This window comes from Apteryx mantelli, chromosome 9, assembly GCF_036417845.1.
Source record: "Apteryx mantelli isolate bAptMan1 chromosome 9, bAptMan1.hap1, whole genome shotgun sequence".
NCBI lineage: Eukaryota > Metazoa > Chordata > Aves > Apterygiformes > Apterygidae > Apteryx > Apteryx mantelli.
Window position 1 is genome coordinate 18,540,782 of NC_089986.1, and position 21,953 is coordinate 18,562,734.

Sequence of the window (21,953 nt, forward strand, 5' to 3'; positions counted from 1 at the left end):
AACTTGGGGGTGGGGATGAGGTGTCTCTCTGTGTAAGTATCTGTATAAACATTATGATAGAAAACTCCTACACAGTATAAACCAAAAATAATGTGTTTATATTTTTGTTATTGTTATTGCTACGCTCCTTGTTCTCGGAGCCTTCAGTGCCACAGCGGAGGCTCTGCTGTGCTTGGCGCTCTGCAGGCAGCAAGCAGAAAGCTCCGCCGTACCTGCCAGGACAACCACCCCGGGCCAGACATAACACAACACGGAGATGCAGATAGAGGCGAGATTATCAGACAGTATTTGCCAGCAGCACGGCCTGTGGCACTGGAACGTCGGTGATTAACCACCCTCGCACCTCGTCTGGGCGTACGGGGCGAGTACTCGTTCAGTTTTGGAGGGAGCGTGGAAGAGAAGGGAGTTTGTGACCTCGGAGCAGCAGAGTTTTAAGAAAATATTTTAAGAAACTAAGTATTTAAGTTTCACATCTTGAGAGCTTTTCTAAGGAAAGTCAATGAAAGTGTGAGGGGCAGCAAGAAATAACCAAGGTGGTGGTTGGAAAATTTGGCAAGGTTGATAGTGGGAGCTGGGGTGCTCAGACAAATGGAGGCATTTTAATCCCGAGCGAGATGAACGATAGGGTGGGACAAATCTGGGGAAACAGCAAAGAAAGAGTACTAGAGGAACAGGGGAAAGGGAGGAGAGCGCGGGAGAAGGAAGACCCCAGGACTGAGCGTCGCTAATGGTCACCGCGGGCGAGCCAGCAGCCACCAGCAGGATCTCACCCTTAGCAGCAGCACCCAAACACTTCGCTGCTCTTTTAAAGCTGCAGTCTTAAGGCTTCGAAAGTTAGCAAAGGCGTCTGCCACCGTAGCTCAGGCCCTCGTGTACGCAGTGCGCGCTACGACGCAAGCATAACCATGCCGTGCTTTACGGCGAGACCCGTTCTGCCCCAGCCGGCTGCTGCTCGCGGCGCCGGCGCCGGCTGCACGCGCCAGACCTTCCTCTGCGCCCTCCCCACCGCCGCGCCGCATCCGCCTCTGCCTGCGGCTCGCACCCGAGCGTCAGCGCGCAGGGAGAAGGCTGAGGGGGGAAAGCTCCTTCTCCCCGGCAGCCCCTCTCGTTCGCTTGACAGGCACCCGGACACGCGCTCATCCGGTCACGCTGCTCCTCGCCCCTCCGTACTACCCGCTGCCGAGCTCCTACTGGTTTTCTTGGTTTAGGCCTGGCTGCGTATGTACAACAGGTCATCCCAGCCTCCGAGGGGCAAAGAGCATTAGAGCTGCTCCACAGCTGGAGGAGAGAGACAGACAGAGAGAATCACAGATCCTTCCCACATAGCTGTCTCTTGGTTATTGAAAAAATGTTCAAAACTAGAATTTTTCTTTTATGAGCTCAAATAATGTAGCTACTTTCCTATTATAACAGAGTGCCATGATGCAAAGCTTATTAGTACTTGTAATGGGCACAACAGAGGTCATTTTTTGACTATTGTATAGATATTTAATATCCTTGAAACAACATGTTTCATTAGATTAACAAATGTTTTTATAACACATTCTATTTAGATTACAATACGCTATCTGGTCTCTGAGCGGGGTGCTTTTAGGTAGCACTACACCACCAATAAGAAAATCAAAATAGCATTAGTACTAGTACTGAAAGACCATGCAACATAGAGTAAAATAGAATGACATGATACAGCAGGGCTGCAAATACTGCCTGGGAGCAGTATTTGGAGCAGTCAGCCTCGATTCCTCAAGGAAACCAGAGGATATTTTTTGGAGACTTGTTGAGGCTAGAGACAGAATTTGAACATTTTACACCTCAGCAGATTATGGCAAAAGACTGTGAACGAGTTGTCTTAGCTTTCAGAGTGGCAGATCCAAGATGCAGGCAAATAAAACTGCCTGACATACATCTCAAACATATGCTAGGTCTAGGTAGCATCATACTGTCTCATCCTTAAACACAGGAGCCTGATGCATCCGTTCAGACAAGGTTACTGCAGCCATACAAGGTAATCTGCCATCATCTTTTCTTTCAGAAACAGCCTCCTGTTTGCCTCTCAAGATAAGATAACGCTGTAAGAGCTTCTCTGTCAAAACTGTGAGGTCAAAAGAGCAGTCTGGTATTAAACCTGTCTTAAATTCCTTTCGCTTCAGATGCCATAGACCTCTTTTGGTTTGCTCACCTGACGAGGTTCACAGGAGGACACCTCACCACGGTGTCCCCAAGTAGCAGGAGTGGAGACATGCCCTTCTCAGGCGCCTTCTTCACATTGTCAGAGTGCTTTACTGTAAAAGACAGTCAGCCTGATGCCGTAAGAGAAATGACTGGAAATAACAAAATCAAGGAGGGAATTTTACAGGGAGAAAATATAACAGTGGCCATTCTTCTTATTTCTGTAGTAAACAATATTCACATACACAGCCAAGGACAGCCATTTGTTGTTACAATCCTACACCACCTTCCTGAGCTTGTCTCTGACCAGCATCAAGGGTGCAAGGAGGCAAGAGAGCGTCTCCATCCCCTCCCGGGTCAGTCCTTGAACTCTTCTGCAAACACCTTTCCGAAAGGATACCTATGAATCATGTGTGACACACAGAATTTTTTTACCCATAGATTTCAAAGTGCTTGACAAGAGAGATGACTGTCTTTACCACTAATCTAAGGGACTAAAAAAGGGAAGACAGGGAAAGTTAAGTGGCGTGTCAAATATCACAAATGAAGTCAGTAGAAGACTAGGAAAAATGTCCAGACCTTTTGGTTTCTACTGTCATATATCTTCCCACACGCTTCACCTTGTGAACCACACAAACGTCAGAGCTTGGGTTTTCTTTTTTATTTGGCAGACCTGTCCTCTTGGAAATCCTGCAAGTTCACTAAACTGTTTATCATAGGACAGCAAAATGTCATCAGGTGTTTCATATGTTTCAATACTATTAGCACAGCAATTGTATTGCTCCAATAATTGCCTCCAATAGTTTTAAAAAATAGCTCATTTACATAGTTTCTAGTATCATTCTAGTCCTGCTTTTATTACCTTATTTGCATAATTGGTGAAAAACACCAACTTACAATTTTTGAGCATATTCTCAAGGTTTTGGAGAAATTTGATTTCTCCTCCTGCAAGACAGCACCAGTGAACATTAACTTGTCTGAAGGAAGTTTGAATATTATGGGTCGACTATTTCATTTTAAGTTCTTTTCTGGAATTTGTCATTTATAATTGCTAATCTATTATTAATTTTCCTTTTTTTCATCTTAGCCCTGGTTTGAAAAGTAAAATCTTAAGCAAGACATAAAAATTATAAAATGTTATTGGTAAGCCTGCATTTGAGCATCCTGTAAAAAGATTTGCAAAGTAGATAGAGGTAAAATAAGGCAGGTAGTGTAACACTTTGGCAGTCTTAATCTGAGACAGTATTTGAAATGAAAACATGTTTAGATGACAGATTCGTGTGCAGAATATAATGATTTGTGTCTGTTTATCTGCAGTAATACCATCAACCTAAATAAATGTAGGTGAATTAATTCAGGAGTCAGAGTAAAGAATGAAGAATAAAATAGGTTGCAACAACTCAGGGCTTTGCTTCCTAGGACACAAGCTAACTGGCAAAAGTTGCAAGGTCTCACAGAACTTCTAGTAGGTCCAAAAAAAGTGTCTTGTACACAACCCTACAAAGAAGATCAATTAGGAAGGTGTCTGAACATTGGGAGACAACTACTGCATAAAATCCAGGTGGTATGTACACAAACCCACATTAACTAAGATCAGTGAATGATCCATAAAAAATTGTGGAGCCCTGTAAACTTCACATACTACAGATTCATTCTTATGGAAGAGAGCAAAAATGAAGAATTCAGAAGGATAACTTCTAGAGCAACCTTAAAGCTACATCTGTTTGTTGGACATCTGATTGACTTCTCTTCTAATTGCTCTGGCAAGACATATGTAAGATGCTTCTTTTTGTCCACTACATAAGCGCATGAACATAAATACTAGAAAACAGAATATTTCCCAGACGTTTGCAGACAGGCCAAAAGATTCACCTCTAGCTTTGACTGACGCTTCAGACCAATTCTGTTTCCTAATTCCCCATGGCAGACTATGCATCGAATCCCATTCCTCAGTGTCTACACACAACCTGTTGATAACACTGGAGAGTGCATGAAAACAATAGTTTAGGTATCTACATGCTACTGATATCACTTTTAAAAGCAAGCAGGCTGAACATCCTTGACAGATGAACTTTCACAATAAGGAAGCCAAAGTAGATAATTATAACAAACTAGAGCTGAAATTGCAGTATGATTCTTTTCCCATCCTTTCCATTTTAGTGCCTACATATTACTGTGAGCTTCAAATCTCTGGTACTGTTCTCCTTTTATACCTCCAAACAAATACACAAGGCCACATATTTCAAAAAGAGCGGGACATTTCTTTTTTAATGCTAACATAATCTTATCATCAGAGGCAGCTTAATTTGCTGTCAGCAGACCTTACTTCATGAAAAGGATATAATGAGATCACATTTATTTGTGACAGAAGCATTTTTCAGAGGTTTTAATAGAAAGTGTGTCTCACCATCTTCTCAGATTGGTTTAGGATTAAGCTACCTGAGAGCCATAATTGCAAAAGTGAGATGAGTACAGTGAATTTAAAGAGAGACTAAAGTGAGATGAGTAAAAGCAAATTTCAAGTTTATTTAGGTTGATGGTATTACTGCAGATAAACGGACACAAATCATTACACTCTGCACATGAATGTGTCATCTAAACATGTTTTCATTTCAAATGCTATCTCAGATTGACTGACATGATGTTATACTACCTGCCTTATTTTACCTCTATCTAGTCTGTAAATCAGCAAAACTGATATTAAAAACTTGTGCATTCACACTAAGTCATTCTGATGATAAAGTAGGGCTTTTTGTTTCATTTTGTTGTTTACAAAAGTCATCCTATTTTAATTTCTTTTGACATTCATTTCATTCAGTTTCCAGGCTCTTTCAGTCTCAAAAGTGAATAACTAGTCCCAGAGTTTTTACAAGTTACAAAGAATGCCCCCACACACACCAAAAAAATCTCATTTGTTGGGCAATCGTGTGAATTAGAAGTAATCAACATTATAGGGCACAATATTCAACAAGAACTGCTCAGTTCTTTTGAAAATCTCTCTCTCTAGATTTCTAACTATGGATGCAAAAGCCTCCACTTTTCAAATGGTAACCCTGTCTGAAGATCTAGTCCTCCTTGTTGTAATACCACCCTGGTTTGCACCTGCTTATGAAATCTGCAGATGAGCACTAGTTCATGCATCGACATCGCTTGCACAAAGCAGGACTGTCTCGAGCCTAGGAACACCACCTACCACCTCCTTCCATCCTAGGGACACCCTTTGTAAGAAGACCCAAACTGGCTAAAAGGAAAAATAATCTGATCTGTCTTTTACTGTATGCTATTTCCTTTTGTTTCTCTCTTGAATAATATTTTCATATGAGGCACTGTATCAACACTTTACTTAAACCCAGATATCTATCTGATCTATTGCTTTGACCTTGTCTAGCAAATCAGTTATCTTATCAAATAAAGACATAGGCCTAGTCTGACACAATCTGCTTTTGTTAAAAACACAGTGCATTTTATCCAGTTTTCCATATAACTTTATGTCCTTGATTACCCTTTTCCCTCAAAACATGTTCAAAGACTTTACTTAGTATTGAGGTCAAACTAATACAGCCATCCTCAACCCCAAATGCCTACAACCCTCTGTCCTTGACAGCTATTCTAGGCCAGACAAAGCTGTGTTTGTGTGGACAGTTGGGCCCTAACTGTGCTGGTCAAATATTTTCCCTCAAAACTGTTTTTCAATAGAAAAATAAACTTTCAACTGAATGAAAATGCCCTTGGAAAATTCTGTCTTTTCACTGAAATGTCAGGCATCTCAACCCAGAAATATTTTCATCTGAGAAATCAAAGAACTACCTATTATAAATGTTAATTTGGTATCTCACGGGAACTGTAGTTTGAGTCCCTCACTGTGATTGAAAATAGCTCCCCTGGATGTGCAATAGCCAAGAAATGCCGTGACAGAATCAGAGCGATTCCCACCATCACTCTTGGATACAGAAAATTATAACTTAGGACAAGGCAGTCACAGAGCTTTTGCCTACAATCTGTGCAGGGGGTGGGGGGGGATGCCAAAAATAGCAGAGAGCCACTCTATCAATGCTGTAGGAGAAAATCATTAGCTACACAGGCAAAAGAAAGCGTCATTGAAGGTGTCATAAGCCCTGATCTGGATCAGGGCAACACCAATGATCCAAGTGGGATGGATGAAGGAAAACTGGCCCCTAGGGGCTTCCTTTGAGCTGCTCAAGTCAAGCTAGGAAGGCACAACCTCATTTAAGTCCCTCATGATACAGATATTAACAAATTGTCACACTACTACCAACTATTAAGTGTTCTGGATAAGGGGCTAATCAGATTTCTGAAGACTGTGCCTAGCTTCTCTCCCTTCTACCTCGTGGACTCCCCACAGGACCAGCATCTGTCCCCATGGGACTGTCCCATGCAGAGGCACCGGGGACACCCTGTCCCACCGCCCCATTCTTGCTCGTCCCCCTGTTTTCCTGGGTCCACTTGTCCCCAGCTGATCCCCCATGCACAAGCTCTGCTCTGGCTCTTTGGGGAGGAGAGGATGCAGCCGTGGCGAGGAGGGTAAAGCAGCCCCCCCTAGGAAAAGTGGAGCTGGGCACATGCCACCACCCAGCTCCAGAATGGCAACTGGGAGCACAGGAGCGAGGAAAGAAGCAGCATGGGGAGGGGATGGGTCAAGCTCTATTGGACAGCATAGGGCAGTGCACAAAACTAGTATTGTAGATACTGCCTCAGCCTAGTAATTTTGATATTGTTTAGCATCATAGGCATTTTGAATCGTGATGTTCCTCTAGTTAACACACAGCTTTACATCAGTTTGTGACAATACTGAAGACATTATTGTTTGGGAGACCTGTAGCAAAATAAACATTTGACCTTCTGAAAGCTTGTCCATCACTAATTGTCCCTGGCTGGGTCCCTACGCACTCAAATATCTTGCCACAGCCTACAAATAACAGGTCTGCAGAAATGGACAAAGCAGTGGATTGACACCAACTTTCACGGGATCTTCTATGTGATTTAGAGATATTTTTCCAGTATAAGAAAGAATTGTCCAGAGCTATAATTGTATTTGTGTTTATTGGAGGCAGGATTTTAAAAAAAAGAAAAAAATTAAAATGACTAAATCTAAGTAAACGCTTTACACACAGCAGAATCTCCAAGCTCCTAAATGAGTTAAGTCTCCTCTGCAGTCTGTTGACAAACCTGAAGTTAATGATTACAAATGAGTACAGAGGCAACACAGCATTGTCAGACTCACTCAGGAACTACAGGTTCGCAGTCAAAGATAATGAAATACGTGTTTCACTGGTACAGAACAGAGAGGAGCTTAGACGATACACTCTCAAACCATTACCAAACTAAGTGAAGCACAGCTCAGTAACTAGCAAGGTAGGGATGAGCGAGCGTAGCCACCTGGACATAACTGGACAACCGGGCACGGAAGACAATACAAAGAAAACAACGCTTAGGTTAAAGACTGAAGATTTCTCAAATACTAAGCACGCCCCCTTTCCAAAGGGAATTAACCTGTGCGAGCACTTCTATGGGTTTCCTAGGGTCAAAGGGCTTCTAAGGTGCTAAATAATTAAACTCTTAAAGCTTAAATTTTAGGCCACAAGGGGCCTTCACTTTATCAGGTCTGACCTCCTGAACATCACAGACTATTGAATTCCACCCTGTCCCTCTGTATTGATTGCAAGAACTTGTGTGAGCTAAAGGGCACAGGTATCAGGAAGGTATCCACTCCTGATCAGAAAATGGAGAGTTTACCCTTCCCTAGTGTTCCTCTACCTAGTCGCTGTTAAAGTGTGTGGGGGGGGAAAGGGTTGGTTTTTTGTGGTTTTTGTGTGTGTCTTTCAGCACAGATTAAGCTTCCTGTCCTGGACTAGTTTTTTAAAGAACATTCCAGTATCGTGTATATTTTCATGTAAAGGTACTTAAGGATTTCATCAGGTCACTATTTTTTTTCATCTATTTATTTTAAATATTCTTGGGGCAAAGTGAGGGGGCTCTTTCTTACATCCTCCCCAACTTTTGGAAAACCATTCTAAATTATGGACCACCAAACCGGGCCTGGCATGCTGGCACTCGTCCCCACTAACGTTTTATACGGGAGTACTGATGCTCTAGTTCACTCTGCTCACCGGTTGCACGTGCCGCTCTTGCACCTCACGAGGAGTCTCTTGGCGCTGCAGCCCGCAATCACTGCAGGGTAGTTTGACCCTTCTTGCTTTTTCCAAGATACACAACACTGTGTTTGTTTTTAGGAATAAAATTAAAGGAAATATATTTGAATGAGACCAGCTAACTGTTCTGTCCTTATCATGATTTGTCATCCTTTTGTCTGCTTCACTCACACATTTTATCATCAGTGACTTTATAGTGGTGAAATTATTGACTACCAAATTTTTTATTGATCCTTCTAAAACCTGCATTGAAACACTCACCAATTCATAGCAATTCTCTCCTGGCAATTATTATGTCAGGTCTATCAACCAGCCAGTTCTTAATCGATGTTTCACTGATACCGTAAAGAGCTAACTTTTAATTATAATGACATTCCAAACACCTTACAAAGCTTATTAAATGCAGGTCATTTTTTACCAATCAAACTTGTAATTTCATCCAAGTATAAAATTGTATTTGCCTGACAAGATCCATTTTCTATAAAAACATTCTCAACAGCCTTGCGTTTAGGTTAAACAGATGTTATTGTCACTGTGTTACAGTTGTCTTTTTCCCTGAAAGCCACAGGAAAAAAAGAGAGTTCAAAATCCAAGACCAAATGTCTAGCTCCAGGGTTTACATTTACAGAAGTTGCTATACTGAAGAATGTTTCTAGCACCAAATACCTGAAAATAATAATGTATTTTCAAAAATTTGTATTATGTGGTTTTAAACTAATTATGAATCACTAATGATTGGCTGGTCATTTTTTACAATTTTTGACAATTTGCAATGTTAAGCCTGTTTTATATTTAGTCCCCAGATTCCACAGTAAGTGCAGTGAAGATAGATGTAGTCTAGTTTAAAATCATTTCTATAAAATTTAGATAATATCTAGTGCAAGACAGTAACAGTCTCCAGGCACAACCAAGCATCTTTATTTGAGCCTTTCTTCTTCCCTAGTTCATTTTATCCAGTAAAACCTGACTCTGATCTTTCAGCGAGCTCATTTCCTGGCACAGCACTGCTAGCTCTGTGTCTTAGGCAGTACCTTGACGCTAACTGTTCCTACGCACAATCCAGCAAGTCCTCAAAAATGAGACTGCTATGGCTAAGACGCCCAGCGGGCTTAGCAGCACGTTTTGAAAAATTTCCACACTTTCTACAGCCCTTCTTCACTCTTTTCTGTTAAGATAACATCACGGATTTGATTTTAAAAACTATTAAAGGTTATCACCTGCCTAATAGGTAATGGGTGGCCTTCAATTTGGCTAGTAATTAACAAGCTGGTAATCTAGGTACAGTGCTCCATACCCTGCTAATTCAGGTGCCGGTGGCAGTATCATGGGCCCTAATTTGGCAGGGGCTCGGAGGACTACGTGGCTGTATTCGCTGGTTGGCAGGCCAGGAAAGGCCTTAGGATGCTCAGTGGTGATGCCGTAGGCAAATAAGAGTAGGAATAATACTGTTCACTGCAGTGAGCAGTTCAGTTCTTAAACCACGAGTAATGGTGCCACTGCCTCGATTAGAAGGGCAAATCAAACCGACCTACACAGTTTTCAGACTTCCACTCCAACACCTTGCACCCCGTGAGCCTGGCCCGCTGCCTCAGCTCACCTGGAGCACGGGGGACGTCAGACCCACTCCTGCTCCGGGCAGTTATTTCACACGCCTCAAGACGAGATTTCGGTTCTTTGCTTGATCTTCCATCCTCTGCACGACAGTGCTCCAGCTGTTAGATTTAGCTCTAGCCCTGCCTTTACAGAAAATCAGCTGTTTATAGGGACAGGGCATCCACGCTCCTCTCATAGGCTTAGAAGACATGTTTGTATCTGCCAGGTCTTAGCAGTGACAGGCCTTCCTCAAAGCAGAAGCAAGCCCGGCTGCTCACAGGCACCCTGGAAAGCTGAAGCCCCAGAGGAGAAAGGACCACGTTTCACATCCCCTTCTGCAGCAAGCTCATAGCTACACACACGTTCAGCAGGGACTTAACTCCCCACTGAAAACATGTCCCCTCTACACGCAACAAAACTTTGGAAGAAGGGGGAGAAGTCACATGCCCCAAGTTACCAAATTCCTCACTAGGCTCTCACGGGGTAACGCCAATCAACACGCTCAGCCATCTAAATGCCTTATCCAATCCAGGTGTCATCAAGCAGGTACTCTGATATAGACGCCCAGCAATAATTTTGAAGTTCATTAAATTATTCTGGGCCATGCTTCTACCAGAAAAAGGAAACAGGTAACTGCATACATTTAACATGGGGAAAAACATAAACAGGCATCTGTAAAGAAAATAAGGTAAACATGAGCTCTCTGAGTCAAGCTTTTCAAATAGGAACCTAGATCTAAATCAGTTAAAATATGAAGGTATTTGGAAATGAGCCACTAGGGTGAAACCCGAGCGGCAAGTGGAATTTTGAAATCTGGATTAGGGGTTCAGCGCAGGAGTGCTGGCAGAGAGGGGAAAGGACACGAGAAGCAGTGATTTCAGCGAACACGTTTCTTAAACAAGTCACATTTGTGGAACAGCTACACTTGTTCATGCACAGTATAGCTGGCTCTTGTGTTACGGATGACTCACGACTGCAACCCAGTAGCTGACCTCTCCCTCTGTAATCAAACGCTGGGAAAGAGAAAACCCCAGGCTTATTCACGCTGCTCCCTACTTTCCCCCATCTCTATTACTGTCTGCGTTTGGCTCAGTGCCAGCATTGATACATGCGTGCAGTCCATTGCACCAATAAACAGAAGGGAAAGACACCAAATTAAAACCAAAATACCTTTCATAACCCATTTCCAGCATCTTTCGCTGGAAGCAAAATGAACTGTGAGGCATGAGGTATGCAAGCTTTCGGAAGCTGGCTTAACCTTTCTGAAACCGATGCTTGACTAATACTTGCAACATCTCTAAAAACATGTTGAAATAATCCATTAAAAAGAATTACAAAAGCATTTCATACTGCAGTCAAACACAGCAATGACAACATTGCAAGGGCACAGATTTACTCACACTGTGGCAGACCCATCAGGTACCAGTTCCACCAGCAGATGCAAAAAATAAAGCCCTCCAAGAACATCGTGTAGTTATACCGAAAAAGGGGGGAATTTCCCCACCCTCCAAGAGTCCTAAAGCCTGGCATCCCCTACTGTCTCAGCTTGCACAGCTGTAAGAGTGCTACAGTATCAGGAGTAAACATCCCTTTATCGAAGGCTCCACAATCTCTTCAGGCCATGAAGGCCACAGTTTGAATACCTGCTGTTAAACTACACATCTTTCCGTTTGCCCTAAAGTAAGTGCTCTTTAATGCCATTAGATTCCCACGTTCCTTTAAAATGTAGTAAAACAGAGGAAAGTTTTGTAAGTTCTCATTGCAGCTTCTAATTTGGAATACCATACCTCTGCAAAATTATATCCCTTTTAAATCTTCATTCTAGCAAAAAACATCCTATTTTTTCATCTCTGGTCCAGACATATTTCTAATCAAACCATAGAAGTCACTGGTCACACTTGCAAACTTTCTCTCAACTTTCCCTGTGCATCTCAGAGTTTCTCCATCACAGCACGCCGTTCCCACTCAGCAGACTACGCTCGAGCGCTCCCAGGCTCCCCGAAAGCCTTTCTTGCAAAGACAGGCATTAACAGCTTGGTCATCCCGCTCCAGTTCAGTCTGCCAGTAGGAGCAGGGAGATGAACTGCCCCAAGAGGAGATCTAGTGCCAGGTTTTCTACTTGATTTCTTGCTACATTTTTTTCTGGCTTTTACTTTATATTTTATAAGCTCCTCTGTTGCTCAAAAGGCAGTTTGAGCTCTTAATATGGATCCTCTGTACCATTACTTTAGTTTAATCTGCCACTTACAAACAAAATACTCCATTTTCCCTACATTTTATGTACCTAGAATTCTAAGCAGTAATATTAGGATAGAAAATGCATATATATTTTACTCCTAGGAGTAAAAATACTATTATCCCTGTTTAGTGAAAAATCTTTCTTTTGCGATGAACTCTGCCATAATTCATTATCTTCAATTGTTCCTTGCTTTGGAATTTCTATACCTCTTAAGAGATTTCCTATAATGAGTGTTTTCCAATTGGTCTCTCTCTGTTTTAAAACACCTTTCCAAAAGCAAAAACCTTGCTTGCCAGATGGCTGCTTCCTTCCGATTGCAGGGGAAGCTATTCCTGTGTAAAATGTCCTCCCTTCCTCAAACGCGGAGCTCCCCGCTTCTTAGCGGGCTTTCTTCACAAACCTATCAGAGATTTCCGACTCCACCTAGGCAGCTAACTGGGTGCCTAACATGGGTTACGCACTGGAAAAAGCTGCTAGAGAATCCACAGACAATCTCAGGACCAAACTGCTCACAGGACTAGAGCCCAGAGGATACATAAACTAAGCTATATTAAACAAGGTTTTCATTGACAAAGGCTTTACAAAGGCTATCCTGCTCTCAGCCGTTCAGCATTGAGAGATTAAAAGACATATTTTCTTTTTATAGTCACTCCCAGAGCCTCTGTTACACTCCTTAACTGTCCATAAATACATCACATTAGTAAGTAAAAGACTATTCCTCAAAAGTGCTAGGACATGCTCAAGTCTTGTCACACTGGTTTGAATCTTCTTCCATACCTGGAACGGGTATTATTTCCCACAGCCAGAGCGAGCAATAATATCCTTACATGAACGCATTGGATGCAGCTCTGCTGCTGTCAAATTTGCCAGGGGCTTCACTCAGTGTAGGTCACCTTGGTGCTCTGATTTTATGCTCTACAGGGATGCACGCATCTCTGACCACAGCTTTGTTTGTGCATTAACACTGGGCCAACAGACTAGCGCTCTGGTCTATCCTTTATTACCATACCAAACCAGTCTTCAAAAATTTTTTCAGAATTCCCATTTTCTTTAGAATTACTCTTTTCTTCCCTTCTGGCATGACACCCTTCCCCTTATTTACTCTGTTCTTTATTTTACCAGCTTCTGATAGAGCAAAAGATTTTGTTATTTTTATACATATAATCCTGACTTTATTTTGTCTTTATAAACGATTCACTGAATCATCATTTCTGTTTCTCTGTTTTTGTTAGCATGTTTACAAACACAAGCAAGTGTTAGAACATAAAATGCATTGTTCCTCCAAGCCTTCCTCCACGTTCGCATCTCATCCTTCAACAAAACTGTGCAAGAAGAGTTTTGTACAGGGTTTTCTCATATGGGATCATATTTCACTTTCAAGTTGCACCTTTGTAGCTGAGAGAGCATTCTCCGATGCCTTGGCAATGCAGCAGCCGGAGATTTGTCAGAAACGATCTCTTTAGGTTTATGAGCTATTTTCACTGTTCTTGCACAGCTATATTTATGTAATGATGAAATATCTCACTTCCTGAAAAAGTGCCAAATATTTCTTTTGCTCTTTGAGCATAATTTTGGTGCACTGGCTTCAGCTCTCAGTCCATGTCACCAGAGGGCCATAGCAGGACCATTGCTCCAGCTGCTCCTGAGAGAGCCCACGCAGCTGCTTCATTGCCTCGCGCGCACTGCAGCATTCCCGTTTGCTTCGCAGGGAATGACACCTTCACGTTTGGAAAGCCTTGGTCACTCTCTTGCCACCCAGCGTCCCCCTGCCACCCTGGTCCCCAGCTCTCCTCTCCCAGCACAGACACGCTGCGATTGCTGCTGATCTTGGCGCCAGTCTTGGCAGGGTTGAGTTCACTGAACCCAACATAATTTCTTTGCGAGAGGTTTTTAAAAGCTTTATAGCTTTCTCTTTATTTGGATCAGACCTCTTCTCTCTTTTTCTAAGATGTGATCCAACCGACACATCTGGGCAAAACGGATTTGCACCTGCGCAGGGCCAGGCTCGTGGTGCCCCGGGCCCAAGGACGGTGCTAGCGATGCCTGGGGCCCGGCCCGGCCCCGCTCCCCTCCCAGCGGCTGTCCGGGACCCTCCTGGGGCGGGCGGTAGCACCAAGGACGTCCTCGCCCCGGCCAGCCTTCCCCACGGAGCCCACGGACCCTCGGCTCCTCGCTCGCTCTTCCGCGCCCGCTCTCTCCGGCTGGCTTACAGCGTTTGAGGCCCACGTGTAGGCAGGTCACACCAGCCTTCATCCTTTCTAACGCAGCGGTTCGGCTTCCTCCTGCCGGAGGTTTCTCTGGTTTTGGGGCTATGCTAAAGGAATACCCTGGGGGGGCTCCTCTCCTGGAGGGAGGGATTACTGCTCACGACGGTGCTCGCAGCACCGGCCCTAGCGCCAAGGCACACGCAGACGGATTTTGTAACGTCCTGACACGTTTCCTATGCCTTCAAATGGGCCAGGATTTTTTTTTTTTTTTTTTTTAATTCTGAGGTGAAATTGCCTTTTATGAATTCCACGGTCATTCAGATTTTCTCAAGCTTAATGATTTTAAAGCTTTTGTTTCCGCTGCTGGCTTTGATGTAATATTTATTACATAAAAGCCTATATTTTTACCTTTCTTCTTCTAGATGCATTTAAGAAAGTATTTCCCAACTATGCAATTGGATGCCTTTCATACACTTGTAGCTTCCCCAATACAGAGGATGTTGTGTTTGGTTTCCCAAGTTTTGCCTTGGGGGTTCTGTTTTTAGTTACCTCCTGGACTGAGATTCATTTCACCAAGCTTTAGATACCTAATTATTAGCCATCTAAGTCTAAACTAGTTGCTTGGGGTCTTTTATAGTCAAAAGAAGGAAAGAATCTCACCCTGGTTTCAATTTCTTCCAATTAACTCGGACACGGCAGGATGAAACTCACTGCCTTGGGATTTGCCCGTTTCTCTCTACTGACAAAGAAGGAGGACTGGAAGATTAGCTTTGACTCAGATCTCCCACTACCAGACGTCTGAAGTTAGGGGAGACTGCGTCAGTTTGGAATCATGCACATTTTTCTGAGAATTACATGCATGTCACCAAAATCCTTTTCTTCCCCCCTCCCCCCCCCACTGGAACCAAAATAACACCCTGTTGTCTTACTGTTGTTAAATTTTCTTTCTTGCAGGTGTTTGCCATTGTATGCAACTCTATGAGACTGCAAAGGAACCTGCTTTCAGGCCTTAATAATGAACATTTCCTTTGCATTCCCCCATGCAATAACCTGTTGAAATCTACCCTGTCTGTGACTTTACTGTTTGTTTTCTCTAAAGCTATATGGGTGATGTCACTAGTTTCTATATGGCTGATGTCACTAGTGCAATACAGTCTTATCTTGTGGGGGAGGTTTTAGGTGGTTGAATTTTTTGGGATGGAGAGTCTTTTTATTTATTTTCTTTTTTATTATTATGCAACTGATATCAGGGAGGTTTTTCCTCTTCTCTTTAGTTGCCTTTCATAGTCTGTATCCTCCAAAGCTCTTTCTAATGTTAGTTTGTCTGACATTAGTACCTGTTCATATATACCTTTTGAGTCTTATATGAATATTATCCCATCCTTTCGCATGCCCTATCCTTCTATTATCAAGAGTAGCTGCATTACCCACTCATCAGTTATATAAGCAAGTCCCCATTTATGTCTCAGATATTTTTTCTTTGCATGGAGGTGTTAAATTTGGGATATAATAGGCTTCAAATAGCTTGAGTAGCATGTCTCAATTTTCCTCTCTGCTTCAGTGAGCTCACAACTAAAAACCCACTCTGCAAATATCCCTGATATTTTACTCAATGCATCTTAGAGAACAAGTCACTTTTCAGGCTGCAGCTACTTAACCATATCAATACCAGCAAAGATCAAGTCTATTAACTCCTTCCGTCTTGCCCAGATCTGTGCTATGCTTCCTGCTTCCAAGTCCAAAGCAGCAAATTTTTAGCCCTTACTCTGCATAAAAGCCAAAGTCAATTCTTTTGGTCTGATACCATATGTCTGGCTCCAGACTAAAAGGAAAGTCAGTCAGAACAGGATGCACAGAACTATTTATTACCACTGATTTTCCCCCATCCTTCCTGCTCTCAGACATGAGAAAGAGACAGAGACAATGAATCTTAAATCATCCAAATATTGTGAGACCCATAAATTTGACTTTGCATGACTACATCATGCTTCAGTTTATCTTCAGTTGTTTAGTATTTCAAATTACAACAACAGTAGAGGGGATCTGGGTTTTTTTTTGGGGGGGAGGGGTTGTTGTTGTTGGGTTTTTTGGTTTTTTTTTAATTGACTCCACAAGATCAGAGTCGCAGGGCGCTGGAGCACCATTCCCCAGCAATCGGTTGTCCCTTCCCAGCTTCCTCCGTAAGGCAGATTAGATTATCCCTACACATCAAATCACTGTGTAGATCTCACAGGCCTCTCAAAAATATACCTGTCTGCTCTTCTAATAACAAAATCTAATAGTTAGATACAATATATAATAACACCCTGCCCTTTTCAGCTAGCCTACACCGGCAATTCCCCATCTTTTGGGGAAGATTCCTTGGTGCATGGGGAAAGATTGTCCTCTCCTGCAAGAGTCAGGAGGAGAGACCTGTCTACAAACCTCTGCTGTGGGTGAATTTGATCTGCTGCGCACGTACTTCACACCCAGAGTCATCCCCGGGCCTCCCCAGCTCAGGCGCGCACGTGCCGAGCTTCGCCAGGTTACCGACGTTTCACACCTTGCTTGCTCTCACTCAAACGCTACCAACGTGGAAGCGTTTCCTCTTTGGGCTATCAGATGGCTAATATCAAAATCATTCTCTCTTTAAAATCTGAAACTCTGCCAAGAAGCAAAAGGTCATTTGTCCTCACTAAGGAAAACATTTTCAATGGACCTAAACTGTATCTCTTCCTTTGTATCCTTCTTTCATGTGCTTCTTCATAAATACAGAAAAGAGAAGCACTTAACTCAAATTTACAAACGTATTTAAATCAAAATATTCACAAAAGGGACCCTTTAGAATAAGAGGCTGCAAACCAGAAGAAATCTTAAAAAAAATTGCACAAAGGAAAGATTCTGGGAGTGCTGATATTTACCTCCAGGGACTTACACCTACAGAATAAATAGCACCTAATAACGGAAGATAAACGATATACTTTTAACAAATACATATTTATAGCACAGCTTGCTTGCTAGCTAAAGGAAGATAGTCTCTACAAAATTACAAAATCGCTTTTCAATGTAATTTTGACTAGTATCACAAGAACTCATGTACTTTGGGGCTTTTAACAGTAAATATTGTGGTGTAAGAGTAGTTATTTGGGGGAAGGATGGGATTGTCTTGAGTGAGAGCCCCCACCACGTGACGAGGCAGAAGACAGCACACCTTCCGGGCCAAACAGGCTTTTATAGAGCTGAAGCAGAGCTGCCATTTGCATTTCAAACTGCGGCCACCTCTTCTGCTCACGGGATTTACTCACAAGCTATAAATTAACTTTCTCTCAAAACCTGCAGTCAAGCATATAATCAACCAGGGCACAGCAGTTGTTATTATGCTTTTCAGCAGAGCAACTCAGAACCTCACAGCTGGGCTAAGACTCCTTCTGCCACAAATGAATCTCCTTCAGGTCTTAGAGTCAAAACAGCCAGAACATTTCTGCCAGAACATTTTTTCTATTTGATCATGCTAATGCCATTAAGTCAAAAGTATAAACAGGAATTTTATCAACATTCTCCAAATTTTGACAAAACATGCCAATTTATCAAAATGTAGTTATTTCCAACTTACTGAAAGAAAAGTTTTGAGATTCTGATTTTTCACCCTGATGTGGAAGGGGCAGGGGGAGAACTATTTTGAAATCTCAGAATTGTTTTGCAGAATGGAAATCCTAAATATTACATAGTATGGCTACTGACAGCAGTGTTTCCCATTAAGATTGGTGTTTCCCATTAAGATTGCCTGATAATTCTCACTTTAAGACTCTGGTTTGGGATTACCTACAAGTTGGTGAAACAGTAGCTATCTGAAAGGAAAATTTCCATGATAGATGTTTGTTTCAGGCAACGTGATTTAGGACAAAAACAAAAAGTTCCACGCTTGGCTCTGATAAATCCTCAAGACATTAAGTGCTCTGTATTTAGAGCAGAGACCTCAAATGTCACACCCTGGAGATATCTTTTGCCATTTCTTTGAAAAGCCAGCCTAAGCTAGACCACATTGAAACTTGGAAAAAAAACCTGCTGTTCATACACTTTTAACAAAAGCTTCTTCAACTGCAAGAGCTCAGTGAGGGCCCCGTCACTGCTGCGCATGCTCTGCCCTCGCCGGAGTTGCTCAACCTCGTGCGGTTTGACGGTGGGCTGCGCTGGCCAGACACCGTGTCCGGTCCTCCGCGGAGGAGACCCCAGAAGCACCGTCCTGCCAGCCGTCTTGCCAGTCCTGCAGTAGCACTGACTGCTATGTTTAGTGCTGAGCAGTAGAGAAGAGGAAGTCATATGATTCAAATGCAGAAAAGGCAGAAACTGAACCAGGGAGGGACAACAGATTTGGATACGGATTCTGGGCAGTGAGAGGAACTGCGCCTGGCTATCGGGGAGGGCACGCTGGAACAGCATGGGCAAAGCAGTGTTCAAATAGCAGTGAAGGGACCCAGGCTAAACATTAGGTCATTTCTGGACACGTTGAGAGTAGAAACCCCGAGTTATGGGGAGTCACGGAAAAATTAGCATTTGATGATGGAAGTGGAGGCAGGATTGCCCACCAGCACTGCATACAGAACAGAATTCTGCACATGTGCACCCACAGGCATCCCAAATTGCCATTTCCCAAGTTAGAAATTATCATCTTCACGATATTATTAATGTTCTTTAACACAGTATATTGTAGGCTTTAGAATCCGCAATGTGCACATGGACTGTTCTGCCCGTGGAGAACTGAAGCGCAAATCTAAACATGGGTTGACTGATACAACACTTTCCTGCTATCTTTTCCCCATCCCTCCACTGAGAGGGCATAGACCTGGTTAGGCAGTAATTCCTGAGCTTTGCTAAGAGTTTTACACTCGCTTTCTTCCATTTTTTAAAGCAGCCTTTGTGCAAAATCTACCTTTTTCTATCAATCACACTATTTGAATTATTTCTCACTGGAGATGCTGGAAGATGCAACCAGAGCAACTGGAGTGTGCTAAGACCTCTTGTCAGCCTTAAAATGCTGTAGACCCATGGCCAATATAAGTTTCAAATGCCAGTACTGTGCACAGATTAGAATTCCTCTTTCATGCTGCACTGAAAGACAATTATGTCTGTAATGCTATAAAACAACTGTGTCAAAAATAAAGTAAAAACATTACAGCATAGGTTATTAAAACAATGAAAACAGGCTAATGCAAGGTAAGCTCTTTTAGCAGGCTGAATAATAACTAGTTAACTAAGGAACAAAGTGGTAAATAATTTATTACAGCATCAGAAGCATCTCAACAAGCACAAGAAAATTGTCTTCACTTTAAACTGCATCTCAGGATGTTGCAAAGCAAAAGCATGGGCAACAGAGAATAAACATGTTGGAGCAAATGCAATAGCAGGGGGACTTATAGGGCTCACTGCAGCCCAGAACGAAGCCTTCCCTCTCTAACCACTTGGAAACATCAACGCACCCACACAGCAACTGTTAATGCACTACACACACAAGTTAATCTCAGAACCGGGGGGGACTAATGCTTTTTAGCAGGGGGGATCCCCCACTGCAGACCACAGTGCGGGCAGAGCGGACAGCCCGTTCTGGCACCCCTTTCCAACGCGCTGGGCTTCACGCAAGCACATACGCCACCACACTGCGCACGGAGGAGCACAGGGCTCAAGTGGTGGTGAGGGTTATAAAGCTCATTACAAAGTTATAAAGCTGCTTAGAAGTAAGGCCTAGCTGAGAGATCATCAGATTAAAGAGGAAATGTGGAGGAACATTCATCTTCGATTACTTATTCTGGAAGAGAATAAAACCAGCAGGCAGGACTGGTCCAACCAAGGGTAACTTTGTCACAAGCCTGCGGTTTTCACACTGGGTCTGACAACTCGCTTCAAACAGCTCCGGTTGTTTGTACTGGCAGAGCCAGTACTGCCAAAGATTAAAAACCTAGAACTGGGCTCCTAGTTCCAATTTTGGCCTTTTAGTTAGGTTTTCTGAAGTGCTGAGAACAAAACAGCTCCAACTGGTGCCTTGCATACTTTGCCTTTAATAAAAGCTCTTAACTGCTTGGCACTTTGAGAGGGCTTTCATGAGGTTTCAAATAAAATTGGGAGTGGATTAGGAAAGGGTTGTTTGGTTTGATGTTACTTTTACAGAAGCAGAAGGCTCTGAGCTTTCCCAACACAGTTTTATCCCATGAGATTCCCGCCCTGATTTCTAGATCATGGTTCTGAGCAACTTTTATTATGTGATCTTTTTTGAAGTGGACTCATCTTTCGTTTTTCATGCTAATTTAGTATGTGACCTTAGATGAAATAATCACATTATCTTCTTTGACAGATGCAATTTAATTTTAAAAAAAATCCAAACTCACACACAAAATCCGGACACAATAAAACAACTTCTACAGCTGAATTATACAGCGCAGAGCATATTATCTAGCCCTCCAGTCTATAACCGAGATCATCAGGCTGCTTTACATAACTCAGTTTTCTCAGTCACCTGAATTCATACTTGGTGTGTAGAGCAGTGAGGAGCCATAAACAAGTAACAAAAGAAACAGAGGCACTAAAATAGTTAGGTTTAAGACCCTTTGTTACTAACCCAGTATTTCTACACCATTGCTGCAGAGCTCCGAGTCATTATTCAGGTTCACATTTGTTACTTTTATTTTCCTTTCCGCCTTAAGGAGGGAGAAAGGGAGGGAGGGAAAGACAGAGCGAGCACCCAAGAGAGAGGAATGGCGATCAATAAGGAAAATTCTCCCTAGTAGCAAAAATAGCTGACAGACCTGCTTCCCAAACAACACTGAAAATTACTTTGTGAGTAAAAGTAGCAAGAAAGAAGGCAACTTGAGGCACTCTTGGGAGAGCAGTTATTGACAGATACAAGCATGATATAATTGCTAGAGATGCCAGGTTTTTCTTTCATCTCAACAGAGCTCTTTTGGATGAAAAGATCAGAGAGACAGGTGTGAAACAATAGCATAAAGCCTGTTCCTAGCTTATTTACATAATTTTATATAAAGGAGCATTGATGTATGAAGTGTAAAACAAATGTGTTGAATACTGAAAATAAAGTACTACAGAGAACAATCTATGCACACTCCCAGCAATAAGGAAACTTAATATTTGACGAAATACTTTGTCTATTGCAGAAATGCAAGGATTTTACAAGAAGCTGAATGTTTAAGAAAAAAAAAAAGTTCACTACCACTTTTACAACAAGTAGCTCACACAGTTGCATCTTAAAATGTCTTCTGTTATAAATGATCACATTCTTACAGCAGACAGGAATGGTGAACAGGCTGATCTGGTGCCCATTTCCTCTCCTTCAGTTCCTTCTGCATTTGTGCATCCCATGACGCACCCGCTTGAGCCGTTCTGGCACCCTTCCGGACAGGTTTTGAGCATCAGTGGGGTTTTGGGGGGGTTTTTTGTTTTTGTTTTTTTTAAGACACATTAGACAAGATTGATGACAGGTGAATGGATGCAGTAATGAGCAGGTAAAGATATGTTATTTTCTTTCTTTCCATTCAGTTAGATGATTCCCTTATGCTATATAACGAAATTTCATCGTGTAATAGAGGA

At 42.5% G+C, this 21,953-nt stretch overlaps 1 protein-coding gene across 1 annotated transcript in view; it reads left to right on the top strand.

Moving 5' to 3' along the window:
• The window catches only part of SLC9A9 (solute carrier family 9 member A9), a 224,500-nt gene that overhangs the window by 197,948 nt on the left and 4,599 nt on the right, over positions 1-21,953 (top strand). The window lies entirely within an intron of this gene.